Here is a 15,209-nt window from a genome sequence, read left to right on the forward strand (position 1 = left end):
CTGATGGATAGTTCATGTAGAGGACTATCCCTTTAAATCTATATGAAGTAAGCTTGTGCGCTCCTAAGCTCCCCCTAGTGGTGACTTTAGGCAGTCCGAATTTTATCATTTTACTCTACTGCTGTATCAGAAAAAAAATTAAGCTTTGACCCCAATAAAGATAATTATAAAATGGATCTGCATGGAAATTTGGACCTGAATAGATTAGTAAAAGAAAAGTGAGAAACGAAATGTACAGTCTGCTCCTTGCTCAACCGCATTAAAGATTTAGATGTCCGACCCACGGATAATAGGATTAATGGCGAAGCTGTCCTGTATAAAGTGCTTGTGGTCATTGGGAAGGTAATGTCATTAAAACATATAAGATCCAGGAAAATGTTGAAGTCTTCTGATTTGAAACCTAGACTGTAATCCTGGAGAACCCTTTAAGACATCCGTGTTTTTCCATACACTTTCGGAGACCCTTCCCAACTATTAACTAAGTCCTCTACCCCTATTGGATGTGGTTTTGGGATTATGTCAGACTCGTGTTCATTCTTGGTGTACAATAAAAATGCATATGAATGGACTGCCATGTCACGTCTTCCCTGCGGGGGCGCTGCAGGGTAAGCAAGTATTAACTGTGTGGTTTAAAAACCACAGTCCAGTTTAGTAGCTTTCCAAGGAACAGCTTTGGGGCAAAGGAGTAAAAAAAAAAGTGTAAATCGGAAGTCGATAATCCCTCCAATGACCGCAAAAACACACGTTATTTGGATGTGTTTAATTCTAGAGCCACAGTGTGGCCGTCATTACTTAAGTATAAAAGCAACTTATAAAGGTTGTCCAAAATAAAAAAAGCGTATACTTTTTTTTAAAACAGCGCCACACCTGTTCCCAGGTTGTGTGTGGTATTGCAGTTCAGCCCCATTCACTTCAATGGAGCTGAGCTGCAATACCAGACAGACCATAGATAGGTGTGGTGCTGTTTTTGGAAGATTCTTTTAGAATCCAGGACAACCCCTTTAATCTTTGTCTCCATGCCTTGATCTATCCACATAATCCTCCGCTAAGCAACGGCCTGATCCAATTCAGTAAAAAATGTAATTTTTTGGACTAGAAAATTAATCCCAAAAGAAGAATTACAATGGAAAACCTAATTGCTTGAAATGAAAAAAAATTCCTCTGACCCTTTAATGGTTAAACAGAAGCTGGAAATCTCCTTCTGCAGTAACCGCACAGACGACTCGTTTGCCGTATTCAGGAAACAATTCATGTTCAACAGAGCAAGACCTGCTGGGAGATCATTCATCAAAAATAACCGTACCTGCAAAGTGTCACTGAACTTGGATCCCTGGGTAATGTGTCACACTGTAGGGTTGACAAGGTCCTGGATCACTGCTCCAGTACCAAAACATCCCGCCACCAAAACCTAAAATGAATACAAAGAGAACGTAGGGATTTTTTTGTAACCTCGTTGAGATGACCACCCAAATTGATGCATGGTCTTCTAGACATAGTATATGTTGGGGCTGAATATCTGGTCTAGATATAGGGTAGTCTTCTTATAGAGGTGGTCTTTTTTTTAACAGTTCATGTTCCTCCCTTCAGGAGGGCACCACAAACAGAACAATATTTTTAAATGTAAATTTACATAAATCACACCCCTTTTGTGATCTAGTTTACAAGATAGTCCTGCGGAAAATGGGACTGTTGTGATATTTGGGACAACACTTCCTGCCTTTGTGTTCTGACAAATTAATGTTTATCACAGGGTTACCAGGCATCAAAGCAAGCAAACAGAATACGTTTTTGAAAAAAACCAAAAACTGGATTTTGATTGGTTGGTATGGGTCAGAGTGGCTATATGTGAACGTGGAGCTGCCAGACCTCAGGGGCAAGAAGTATTGCGAAAACACAGGCAGGGTACCATTGTCGCAGAGGGGCCTTGTAGGTTAGGGGGCCCATTGCCACCTTAAAGCAGCTTCATACTGTCTATTAGATTACATGTTGTCACGAGCCGTGGGTATGTGGACCCACTAGGCCGCACCACTGTAGCGGAGTAGCAGCTGGCCAAACAGTCCTAGTACAAGAGTACCTTAGATAGTTCAGACCGTAGCGGAGGCTTAGGCACAGATGGACTTGCAGGCAGATGACACCCGATGTGGTGTGACAGGTGGCACAACACGACTCCAACACTCCAAGGCACAGGAACAAGTATAGCACGGGATACAGGATATAGGTAGCAGGGCATGGGAATAACGGGAACAGGATAACACTAAGGGACCATTTGCTAAGACTAACATGGGTAAACAGAACGCTCAGGCAAGGAGTAAAGGGGCGGGGCCCTTATAGTCCAGGGTGATCATGGGCTACTTGATTATTTTCATGTGCGCGCGTTGGCCCTTTAGGGCCGGGCATGAGCGCGCGCCCTACGGGACACAGCAGAATGGAGCGGAAGTGAGCGCTGGCGTCTCCTAGGGAGGAGATGCGGGCCAGCGCTCACAGATCGATGGCTGCGGGGGTGAGTAATCCCGACGGTCTGCGCCCGTGGACGCTACACATGTAAAGGATTGAGATGATGACAATGGCTCACAGATTGTAAAACCAGCATAAGGGGGTGTGCCATGGGGAGTTATTAAAGTCAAGGAGCCCATATACTTTTCTGACAAGGGGGTCCTTTGCTGACTCTGTCCGCCCCTTGTAGTACAGAGTGACCGCCAGGGGCAAAAAAAGGGTCCAGTATTAGCACCTAAAATGTACTTAAAATGATTGTCACCTCTGTTTCACTCTAAGCAGTGAGGGGCGGAGCTTTACTTGCTGAAGTCCCACCCCTGCTTAGAGAAGTCTATTTTAGGCCTAATGTAGCAAAACACCATGGTCTTATATTTTATGTTGTATTTTAGGAAGAGAGGAACTTCCTCCATTTTAAAGTTCTACATGAACATCTTAGTAAACATCCCTGCTCCTGCCCTGAAGTTGTAGTAAGGAGAATCGATCGATATGTAAAAACTGAAGAACTCAATAGAGATAGACATGAAAGAGTAGTGGCGAAAGAGCTTCCAGAAAGTATAGAAGATATGGAACACGTCATGGTGACACAGAGGAATGAGATGCCCCCAGCGATGGGAATAAGAGGGATGGCGCAACGTGGGCATTGAGCAGGAGTGAACCAATATAAGCAACAGAGCATTATCATTTTATAGTTTGTCAGGGATCTGAGCAAGCTCATTTATTACACTGGAGGTGACCTCTCCGCATAGTTCCTATGTAGTCAATGTATGCAAGGGATGCACATATATAATGTAAGGGGTTACACTAAGGCCTTCTCTGACAGTAACTTATATATTGTAAAACATTCAAAAGTACACGTGTTATAACCTAATAACTGTAGTATAGTAGTTATATTCTTGTATATAGGAGGCAGTATTATAGTAGTTCTATTCTTGTATATAGGGGCAGTATTATAGTAGTTCTATTCTTGTATATAGGAGCAGTATTATAGTGGTTATATTCTTGTATATAGGAGGCAGTATTATAGTAGTTATATTCTTGTATAAAGGGGGCAGTATTATAGTAGTTATATTCTTGTATATAGGGGGCAGTATTATAGTAGTTATATTCTTGTATATAGGGGCAGTATTATAGTTATATTCTTGTATATAGGGGGCAGTATTATAGTAGTTATATTCTTGTATATAGGGGGCAGTATTATAGTAGTTATATTCTTGTATATAGGAGCAGTATTATAGTAATTATATTCTTGTATATAGGGGGCAGTATTATAGTAGTTATATTCTTGTATATAGGGGCAGTATTATAGTAGTTATATTCTTGTATATAGGGGGCAGTATTATAGTAGTTATATTCTTGTATATAGGGGCAGTATTATAGTAGTTATATTCTTGTATATAGGGGCAGTATTATAGTAGTTATATTCTTGTATATAGGGACAGTATTATAGTAGTTATATTCTTGTATATAGGGTGCAGTATTATAGTAGTTATATTCTTGTATATAGGGGCAGTATTATAGTAGTGATATTCTTGTATATAGAGGCAGTATTATAGTAGTGATATTCTTGTATATAGGGGCAGTATTATAGTAGTTATATTCTTGTATATAGGAGGCAGTATTATAGTAGTTATATTCTTGTATATAGGGGGCAGTATTATAGTAGTTATATTCTTGTATATAGGGGCAGTATTATAGTTATATTCTTGTATATAGGGGGCAGTATTATAGTAGTTATATTCTTGTATATAGGAGCAGTATTATAGTAATTATATTCTTGTATATAGGGGGCAGTATTATAGTAGTTATATTCTTGTATATAGGGGCAGTATTATAGTAGTGATATTCTTGTATATAGAGGCAGTATTATAGTAGTGATATTCTTGTATATAGGGGCAGTATTATAGTAGTTATATTCTTGTATATAGGAGGCAGTATTATAGTAGTTCTATTCTTGTATATAGGGGCAGTATTATAGTAGTTCTATTCTTGTATGTAGGAGCAGTATTATAGTGGTTATATTCTTGTATATAGGAGGCAGTATTATAGTAGTTATATTCTTGTATAAAGGGGGCAGTATTATAGTAGTTATATTCTTGTATATAGGGGGCAGTATTATAGTAGTTATATTCTTGTATATAGGGGCAGTATTATAGTTATATTCTTGTATATAGGGGGCAGTATTATAGTAGTTATATTCTTGTATATAGGAGCAGTATTAGGGGGGATTCACACGAGCGTGTATTCGGTCCGTGCGGGCCGCGTGGTTTTCACGCGGCACGCATGGACCAATACAAGTCTATGGGGCAGTACAGACAGTCCGTGCTTTTTGCGCAGCGTTTGTCTGCTGCGCAAAAAGCGCGACAGGTTCAATAACTCTGCGTATTTCGCGCATCACGCACCCATTGAAGTCAATGGGTGCGTGAAAATCACGCGCACCACACGGAAGCACTTCCGTGGGACGAGCGTGATTCGCGCAACAGCAGTGAAAAGGATGAATGAAAACCGAAAAGCACCACGTGCTTTTCTGTTTCCGAACATCCAAACGGAGTGTCTTTGCGATGAGCGAAGCCGGACAAGCGTACCGAACTTCACCGGGTTCGGCCAAACTCGTTTTGGCCGATCCCGGCAAAAAAATTATCGGTACGCGACGTCAGGAGATAGTCACTGTCCATGGTGCTGAAAGAGTTAAACTGTTTCAGCACCATGGACAGTGACTTGCGATCCCAAAATACATTAACCTGTAAAAAAAAAACGAAGTTCTAACTTACCGATTACTCCTGTCTCCTTCCTGCAGTCCGACCTCCCGGGATGACACTTCAGTTCAAGTGACAGCTCCAGCCAATCACAGGCCAAGCACAGGCTGCAGCCAATCACAGGCTGCAGCGGTCACTTGGACTGCTGCGTCATCCAGGGAGGTGGGGCCCGATGTCAAGAGAGGCGCGTCACCAAGGACGCGTCACCAAGGACGCGTCACCAAGGCAACGGCCGGGAAGTTCTCGGTAAGTAGGAACTTTATCTTTTTTTTTTACAGGTTTTTCGCTGTTGTGTTCGGCATTCACTGTCGAGGGTGCTGAAAGATTTAGCTCTTTCAGCACCTTGGACAGTGACGGGCGTTGACAAGCCTCATCTCTATGATGCCGGCTGCGCGAAAATCACGCAGCCGCGCATCAGACACGCATGACACACGCAGCTGTCAAATGGTTTTTGCGCTCGCAAAACGCTGCGTTGTTTGCGCGCGCAAAAACGCAACGTTCGTGTGAATCTCCCCTTATAGTAATTATATTCTTGTATATAGGGGGCAGTATTATAGTAGTTATATTCTTGTATATAGGGGCAGTATTATAGTTATATTCTTGTATATAGGGGGCAGTATTATAGTAGTTATATTCTTGTATATAGGAGCAGTATTATAGTAATTATATTCTTGTATATAGGGGGCAGTATTATAGTAGTTATATTCTTGTATATAGGGGTAGTATTATAGTAGTTATATTCTTGTATATAGGGGCAGTATTATAGTAGTTATATTCTTGTATATAGGGGCAGTATTATAGTAGTTATATTCTTGTATATAGGGGCAGTATTATAGTAGTTATATTCTTGTATATAGGGACAGTATTATAGTAGTTATATTCTTGTATATAGGGTGCAGTATTATAGTAGTTATATTCTTGTATATAGGGGCAGTATTATAGTAGTGATATTCTTGTATATAGAGGCAGTATTAGGCTATGTTCACACGGGGTCTTTTGCCGAGTTTTTTGACGCGGAAACCGCGTCGCAAAACTCGGCAGAAACGGCCCGAGAACGCCTCCCATTGATTTCAATGGGAGGCGTCGGCGTCTTTTTCCCGCGAGCAGTAAAACTGCCTCGCGGGAAAAAGAAGCGACATGCCCTATCTTCGGGCGCTTCCGCGTCCGACCTCCCATTGACTTCAATGGGAGGCAGGAGAAAGCGTGTTTTATGCCCGCGGCGCTCAATGGCCGCGGGCGAAAAACGGCACGATAATTGCTATTCACACGGAGTATTTTGGGGGAGGAATATCTGCCTCAAAATTCCGTTTGGAGCTTTGAGGCAGATATTCCTCCCCCAAAATACTCCGTGTGAACATAGCCTTATAGTAGTTATATTCTTGTATATAGGGGCAGTATTATAGTAGTTATATTCTTGTATATAGAGGCAGTATTATAGTAGTTATATTCTTGTATATAGGAGCAGTATTATAGTAGTTATATTCTTGTATATAGGGGGCAGTATTATAGTAGTTATATTCTTGTATATAGAGGCAGTATTATAGTAGTTATATTCTTGTATAAAGGGGCGGTATTATAGTAGTTATATTCTTGTATATAGGGGCAGTATTATAGTAGTGATATTCTTGTATATAGAGGCAGTATTATAGTAGTTATATTCTTGTATATAGGGGTAGTATTATAGTAGTTATATTCTTGTATATAGGGGCAGTATTATAGTAGTTATATTCTTGTATATAGGGGCAGTATTATAGTAGTTATATTCTTGTATATAGAGGCAGTATTATAGTAGTGATATTCTTGTATATAGAGACAGTATTATAGTAGTTATATTCTTGTATATAGGTGTAGTATTATAGTAGTTATATTCTTATATGTAGGGGTCAGTATTATAGTAGTTATATTCTTGTATATAGGGAGCAGTATTATAGTAGTTATATACTGATCTATAGGGGGCAGTATTACAGTAGTTATAATCTTGTATATAGGGGGCAGTATTATAGTAGTTATATTCTTCTATATAGGGGCAGTATTATAGTAGTTATATTCTTGTATATAGGGGCAGTATTATAGTAGTGATATTCTTGTATATAGAGGCAGTATTATAGTAGTTTTATTCTTGTATATAGGGGGCAGTATTATAGTAGTTATATTCTTGTATATAGGGGGCAGTATTATAGTAGTTATATTCTTGTATATAGGAACAGTATTATAGTAGTTATATTCCTGTATATAGGGGGCAGTATTATAGTAGTTATATTCTTGTATATAGGGGCAGTATTATAGTAGTTATATTCTTGTATATAGGGGCAGTATTATAGTAGTTATATTCTTGCATATAGCAGCAGTATTATAGTAGTTATATTCTTGTATATAGGGGGCAGTATTATACATAGTTACATAGTTAGTACGGCTGAAAAAAGACACATGTCCATCAAGTTCAACCAAGGGACGGGAAAAGGGATGGAAAAAATTTCTACACATAGGAGCTAATATTTTTTTGTTCTAGGAAATTATCTAACCCTTTTTTAAAGCCATCTACTGTCCCTGCTGTGACCAGCTCCTGCGGTGACTATTCCATAGATTCACAGTTCTCACAGTAAAGAAGCCTTGTCGCCTCTGCAGCTTGAACCTTTTTTTCTCCAGACGGAGGGAGTGCCCCCTTGTTTTTTGAGCGGGTTTTACATGGAACAGGATTTCACCATATTTTTTGTATGTGACATTAATATATTTATATAAGTTAATCATGTCCCCCCTTAGTCGTCTTTTCTCAAGGCTAAATAGGTTTAATTCTTTCAATCTTTCCTCATAACTTAAATTCTCCAAGCCCCTAATTAGTTTCGTTGCTCTTCTTTGTATTTTTTCCAACTCCAGGGCATCCTTTCTATGAACTGGAGCCCAGAACTGAACTGCATATTCTAGATGAGGCCTCACTAATGCTTTGTAAAGTGGCAATATTACATCCCTATCCCGTGTGTCCATGCCTCTTTTAATACACGACAATATCCTGCTGGCCTTTGAAGCAGCTGATTGACATTGCATGCTGTTATTGAGTTTATGATTTACAAGTACACCCAGATCCTTCTCAACAAGTGAATCCGCCAGTGTAGCTCCCCCTAGGACATATGATGCATGCAGGTTGTTGGTACCCAGATGCATAACTTTACATTTATCTACATTAAACTTCATCTGCCAAGTGGACGCCCAAACACTTAGTTTGTTTAAATCTGCCTGCAATTCATGAACATCTTCCATAGACTGAACTATATTACATAGCTTGGTGTCATCTGCAAAAATAGAAATAGTGCTATTAATCTCATCCTCTATATCATTAATAAATAAGTTGAATAAAAGTGGTCCCAGCACTGAACCCTGGGGTACACCACTTATTACCGGGGACCATTCAGAGTAGGAATCATTGACCACAACTCTCTGGATACGGTCCTTGAGCCAATTCTCAATCCAATTACAAACTATATTTTCTAAACCTATAGTCCTTAATTTACCCATTAGACGTCTATGAGGGACAGTGTCAAATGCCTTTGCAAAGTCCAAAAACACTAAATCCACAGCGGCCCCTCTGTCTAGACTTCTGCTTCACCTCTATAGTAGTTATATTCTTGTATATAGGAGCAGTATTATAGTAATTATAGTCTTGTATATAGGAGGCAGTATTATAGTAATTATAGTCTTGTATATAGGGGCAGTATTATAGTAGTTCCATTCTTGTATATAGGGGGCAGTATTATAGTAGTTATGTTCTTGTATATAGGAGCAGTATTATAGTAGTTATATTCTTGTATATAGGAGCAGTATTATAGTAGTTATATTCCTGTATATAGGGGGCAGTATTATAGTAGTTATATTCTTGTATATAGGGGGCAGTATTGTAGTAGTTATATTCTTGTATATAGGGGGCAGTATTATAGTAGTTATATTCTTGTATATAGGGGCAGTATTATAGTAGTTATATTCTTGTATATAGGGGCAGTATTATAGTAGTTATATTCTTATATATAGGGCAGTATTATAGTAGTGATATTCTTGTATATAGGGGCAGTATTATAGTGGTTATATTCTTGTATATAGGAGGCAGTATTATAGTAGTTATATTCTTGTATATAGGGGCAGTATTATAGTTATATTCTTGTATATAGAGGGCAGTATTATAGTAGTTATATTCTTGTATATAGGAGCAGTATTATAGTAATTATATTCTTGTATATAGGGGGCAGTATTATAGTAGTTATATTCTTGTATATAGGGGTAGTATTATAGTAGTTATATTCTTGTATATAGGGGCAGTATTATAGTAGTTATATTCTTATATAGGGGCAGTATTATAGTAGTTATATTCTTGTATATAGGGGCAGTATTATAGTAGTTATATTCTTGTATATAGGGTGCAGTATTATAGTAGTGATATTCTTGTATATAGAGGCAGTATTATAGTAGTTATATTCTTGTATATTGGGGCATTATTATAGTAGTTATATTCTTGTATATAGAGGCAGTATTATAGTAGTTATATTCTTGTATATAGGAGCAGTATTATAGTAGTTATATTCTTGTATATAGGAGCAGTGTTATAGTAGTTATAGTCTTGTATATAGGGGCAGTATTATAGGAGTTATATTCTTGTATATAGGGGGCAGTATTATAGTAGTTATATTCTTGTATATAGGAGCAGTATTATAGTAGTTATATTCTTGTATATAGGAACAGTATTATAGTAGTTATATTCTTGTATATAGGGGGCAGTATTATAGTAGTTATATACTGATCTATAGGGGGCAGTATTACAGTAGTTATCATCTTGTATATAGGGGGCAGTATTATAGTAGTTATATTCTTGTATATAGGGGCAGTATTATAGTAGTTATATTCTTGTATATAGGGGCAGTATTATAGTAGTTTTATTCTTGTATATAGGGGGCAGTATTATAGTAGTTATATTCTTGTATATAGGGGGCAGTATTATAGTAGTTATATTCTTGTATATAGGAACAGTATTATAGTAGTTATATTCCTGTATATAGGGGGCAGTATTATAGTAGTTATATTCTTGTATATAGGGGCAGTATTATAGTAGTTATATTCCTGTATATAGGGGGCAGTATTATAGTAGTTATATTCTTGTATATAGGGGCAGTATTATAGTAGTTATATTCTTGTATATAGGGGCAGTATTATAGTAGTTATATTCTTGCATATAGCAGCAGTATTATAGTAGTTATATTCTTGTATATAGGGGGCAGTATTATAGTAGTTATATTCTTGTATATAGGAGCAGTATTATAGTAGTTATATTCTTGTATATAGGAGCAGTATTATAGTAGTTATATTCTTGTATATAGGAGGCAGTATTATAGTAATTATAGTCTTGTATATAGGGGCAGTATTATAGTAGTTCCATTCTTGTATATAGGGGCAGTATTGTAGTAGTTATATTCTTGTATATAGGGGCAGTATTATAGTAGTTATATTCTTGTATATAGGGGCAGTATTATAGTAGTTATATTCTTGTATATAGGGGCAGTATTATAGTAGTTATATTCTTGTATATAGGGCAGTATTATAGTAGTGATATTATTGTATATAGGGGCAGTATTAGTGTAGTTATATTCTTGTATATAGGAGCAGTATTAAAGTAGTGATATTCTTGTATATAGGGGCAGTATTATAGTAGTTATATTCTTGTATATAGGAGCAGTATTATAGTAGTGATATTCTTTTATATAGGGGAAGTATTATAGTAGTTATATTGTATCTAAGAGCAGTATTATAGTAGTTATATTGTATATAGGAGGCAGTATTATAGTAGTTATATTCTTGTATATAGGGGCAGTATTATAGTCGTTATATTCTTGTATATAGGGGCAGTATTATAGTAGTTATATTCTTGTATATAGGGGCAGTATTATAGTCGTTATATTCTTGTATATAGGGGCAGTATTATAGTAGTTATATTGTATCTAAGAGCAGTATTATAGTAGTTATATTTTTGTATATAGGAGGCAGTATTATAGTAGTTATATTCTTGCATATAGGGACAGTATTATAGTAGTTATATTCTTGTATATAGTTGCAGTATTATAGTAGTTATATTCTTGTATATAAGAGGCAGTATTATAGTAGTTATATTCTTGTACATAGGGACAGTATTATAGTAGTTATATTCTTGTACATAGGGGAGCAGTATTATATTTATATTCTTGAAAATTCCTTTATAATCTCCTCTTTTGGGAATCTTGTTACAGATAATCCCCCTATATTTGGACAATAATCCCCCTATATTTGGACAGCTATTTTGATCCTCTCCCGATTCATCTGCCGTCGCCCACATACTAATGCACTTCTAACCAGGGTCTAATGAGGTCCACAAATGACTTCCATTACTATCGTGCTTTGAGATGTTTGTCAACTGAAATGAATTGCTGCTAATAAGTACAGACTGTTTAGTCAGTCACACACAGTATCATGCTTTGGAGAGTTGCCGGACATGGTTAACCCATTAGATACAGAAGTTCTTTGCACTACTGCCCAGACAGTAGATTGATGCCGGTCTTAAGTGAAGGACTACCCAATTGTGGGTTAATGAGTCTTCTTCCTTCCCACGTCCACCCTCTTGTCTCCTGTGATTGATGCTCTGCAGTGTTCTGCTGATATTAATGAATGTGATTAATCCTCTAGTTTTAATATGTTATATGGGGGCAGGTTTTTATTAACCCTTGAGTTGGCAGTCAGTCAAGCAGTGGAGACCTAGAGAAAGTCAGAAGGTCCGAATAGACAATGACTCTACACACTGGAAATTCTTACAGACAAGTTCATCAGATTTAATTTCTACAAATAACAATGAGTGGTTGGGTGCTTTAGAGGTGGCTCATAGGATTGTGGAACTGGTCCAAGTGGTGGACTTCAATGGTAAGGCTATGTTCACATCTGCGTCAGGGCTTTCCACTGTTCTGCTCCTTCATAGGAGCAGAACATCGGAAAATCCGAGCATGCTGTCCTATTTTGTCCGGAAAAAACAACTTAATCTGGATTGACGGCTTCTAACAGAGCAGCTGATGTAGATGTGAATGGAGCCTTAGTAAGAAAATAGAGAGGTGTGGTGGTGGTCGGCCAAAATTAAGAAGTATGAGTTTCATCTTGGTACAATCTTCCTTTTTTTATGGTATTTGGTCAGGTCTGGGGTATTCTGTACACCATTGGTAAGAAAAGGACTTTACATTGATGATCAATCACCGAGTGATCAGTAAAGGGTTCGATACCCAGGGTGCCCACTAATCAATAGAACTAAGGGGCCATGGTAATTCCTGTCCATGTGTTTGTGGCTTTTACGTGCTCAGTTGTAAGTATGAGATTATCTTTATACAAACCTCGTATTCTCTTGAATATATACATCCATTCTTTCTTTGTAGTTTCACCTGACCTCCACAGTGACTCTCTCAGAATGCTCTTCAATTCTCCTTGATGTAACTTGTGACTTATGAGAATGGTAAAACTGCTCCTAGGGCATCTATCATCCTTACAATAGACAGCTGGGGCTTTATTAACCTTTGAAGTAGGGTAGCTATCTGGCCAAGGACTTAGACTTTATATGAAGAAAAACTCCATTTACTATTGATAGTAACATCAATGATTGAAATTTCCTAAGATAAATTGTAACCGCATCTTAATTATAGTGCACATGCACCACTCACACCCTGGATACATGCCGCACATGCACCACTCACACCCTGGATACATGCCGCACATGCACCACTCACACCCTGGATACATGCCGCACATGCACCACTCACACCCTGGATACATGCCGCACATGCACCACTCACACCCTGGATACATGCCGCACATGCACCACTCACACCCTGGATACATGCCGCACATGCACCACTCACACCCTGGATACATGCCGCACATGCACCACTCACACCCTGGATACATGCCGCACATGCACCACTCACACCCTGGATACATGCCGCACATGCACCACTCACACCCTGGATACATGCAGCACCTACACCACTCACACACTGGATACATGCCGCACATACACCCCTCACACCCTGGATACATGCCGCACATACACCCCTCACACCCTGGATACATGCCGCACCTACACCACTCACACCCTGGATAGATGCCGCACATGCACCACTCACACCCTGGATAGATGCCGCACATGCACCACTTACACCCTGGATACATGCAGCACACGTACCACTCACACCCTGGATACATGTAGCACATACACCACTCGCACACTGGATACATGCCACACATACACCCCTCACACACTGGATACATGCCGCTCATACACCCCTCACACATTTGATACATGCAGCACCTACACCACTCTCACACTGGACTTATACAGCACATAAACCACTCACACACTGGATACATGCAGCACATACACCACGTACATATGAGAAACATGCAGCACATTCAAACTGGATACATGCAGCATGTACACCACTCACACATTGGACATATGTAGCACAATCACCACGCTCACACCGGACACATGCCATACGTACACCACTCACACACTGAATACATGCAGAACATCTGCCCCTTACACACTGGATACATGCAGCACATACAGCACTCACACCCTGGATACATGCAGCACATTCACCATTCGCACCCTGGATACATGCAGCACATTCACCAATCGCAAACTGGATACATGCAGCACCTACACCACTCACACACTGGATACATGCAGCACCTACACCACTCGCACACTGGATACATGCAGCACCTACACCACTCGCACACTGGATACATGCAGCACCTACACCACTCGCACACTGGATACATGCAGCACCTACACCACTCGCACACTGGATACATGCAGCACCTACACCACTCGCACACTGGATACATGCAGCACATACACCACTCGCACACTGGATACATGCAGCACATACACCACTCGCACCCTGGATACATGCAGCACCTACACCACTCGCACCCTGGATTCATGCCGCACACGCATCACTCGTGCTGAATGAATGGAAATTTCACACATGCTGATATCGCAGAACTATCTATTACACCCACGGTAGTGAGCACTTATTAGATTTCTTTTGACCAGGAAAGTGACATGTCCCTGTTGAAACACAGCCGCTTTCGATATATGCAAGCATCACCCACAATTCACGCGAGGCACCGGCCATTCAAGACTCAGAAAGATCTGAAGTCACTGTAGACATTACTGTACTGGGCCTCGATATCCTGCTCACTAGACTATCAGGGCAGAAAGGACCTCCATACCCTCCGGGCTCCGCTACGTATTTCTGCCCATGCCCCGTGTGTCTTCTAAGCCTTGTACGTTATTCCAGATCTGTAACATTTTCCATTTGAGGGAATTAAAGTATTAACCTTAATGATGCAGAGGATGGGAATGTAATGTGTGGGGTGGACAAGCCATTCAGGGCTACCATACTATCTTGGGAGACTGAAGCTGAAATAAAGTTAACTCTTGTAATGCTGGAAGGGAGAACTGAACAATTTTTTACGTGTATTTTCCATATGGAAATTTCTATTAGGACCATTGAAGCCCATAGTCTACATCTCAAGGACTAATCTTATAGAAAAACAATTCACCTGCAATAAGAATTCAAGTGGGGTCAAAACCCTGAAGACACCCAAGCAAACACATGGAGGACCTCTAACCTCCATGCAAATATCCCCTTGGTCAAACTTAAACCGATGGCTCCAATGTTGTAGGGCACTGATTCTTCATGACTCCCCATATTTTACATATCAAGAGCCCATAAACACAGAATGCCCCTTTTCTTAACATCACTGGCAGTCAGTCCCCAGAACAGTACCATGAGGCTCCCCCTTTAACAATTGGTCCAGTTGCACCCCGTATATTTACATCACAGCAGTGTTCCCCCTCTACCACAAGTTGTACAGCAATGTTCCCTTATCTCCCTCCCAGCA

The 15,209-nt window shown here is 39.4% G+C and overlaps 1 protein-coding gene across 1 annotated transcript in view; it reads right to left on the minus strand.

Annotated features, from left to right (window-relative positions):
* Window positions 1-15,209, minus strand: part of LOC142666250 (uncharacterized) — a 312,509-nt gene that overhangs the window by 94,195 nt on the left and 203,105 nt on the right. The window contains exon 4 of the mRNA XM_075846239.1: window positions 1,304-1,408. The gene's annotated coding sequence lies outside the window, so the exon portion shown is untranslated. The remainder of the gene's footprint in view (window positions 1-1,303; window positions 1,409-15,209) is intronic.

This window comes from Rhinoderma darwinii, chromosome 13 (genome assembly GCF_050947455.1).
Source record: "Rhinoderma darwinii isolate aRhiDar2 chromosome 13, aRhiDar2.hap1, whole genome shotgun sequence".
In the NCBI taxonomy this organism is placed as follows: domain Eukaryota; kingdom Metazoa; phylum Chordata; class Amphibia; order Anura; family Rhinodermatidae; genus Rhinoderma; species Rhinoderma darwinii.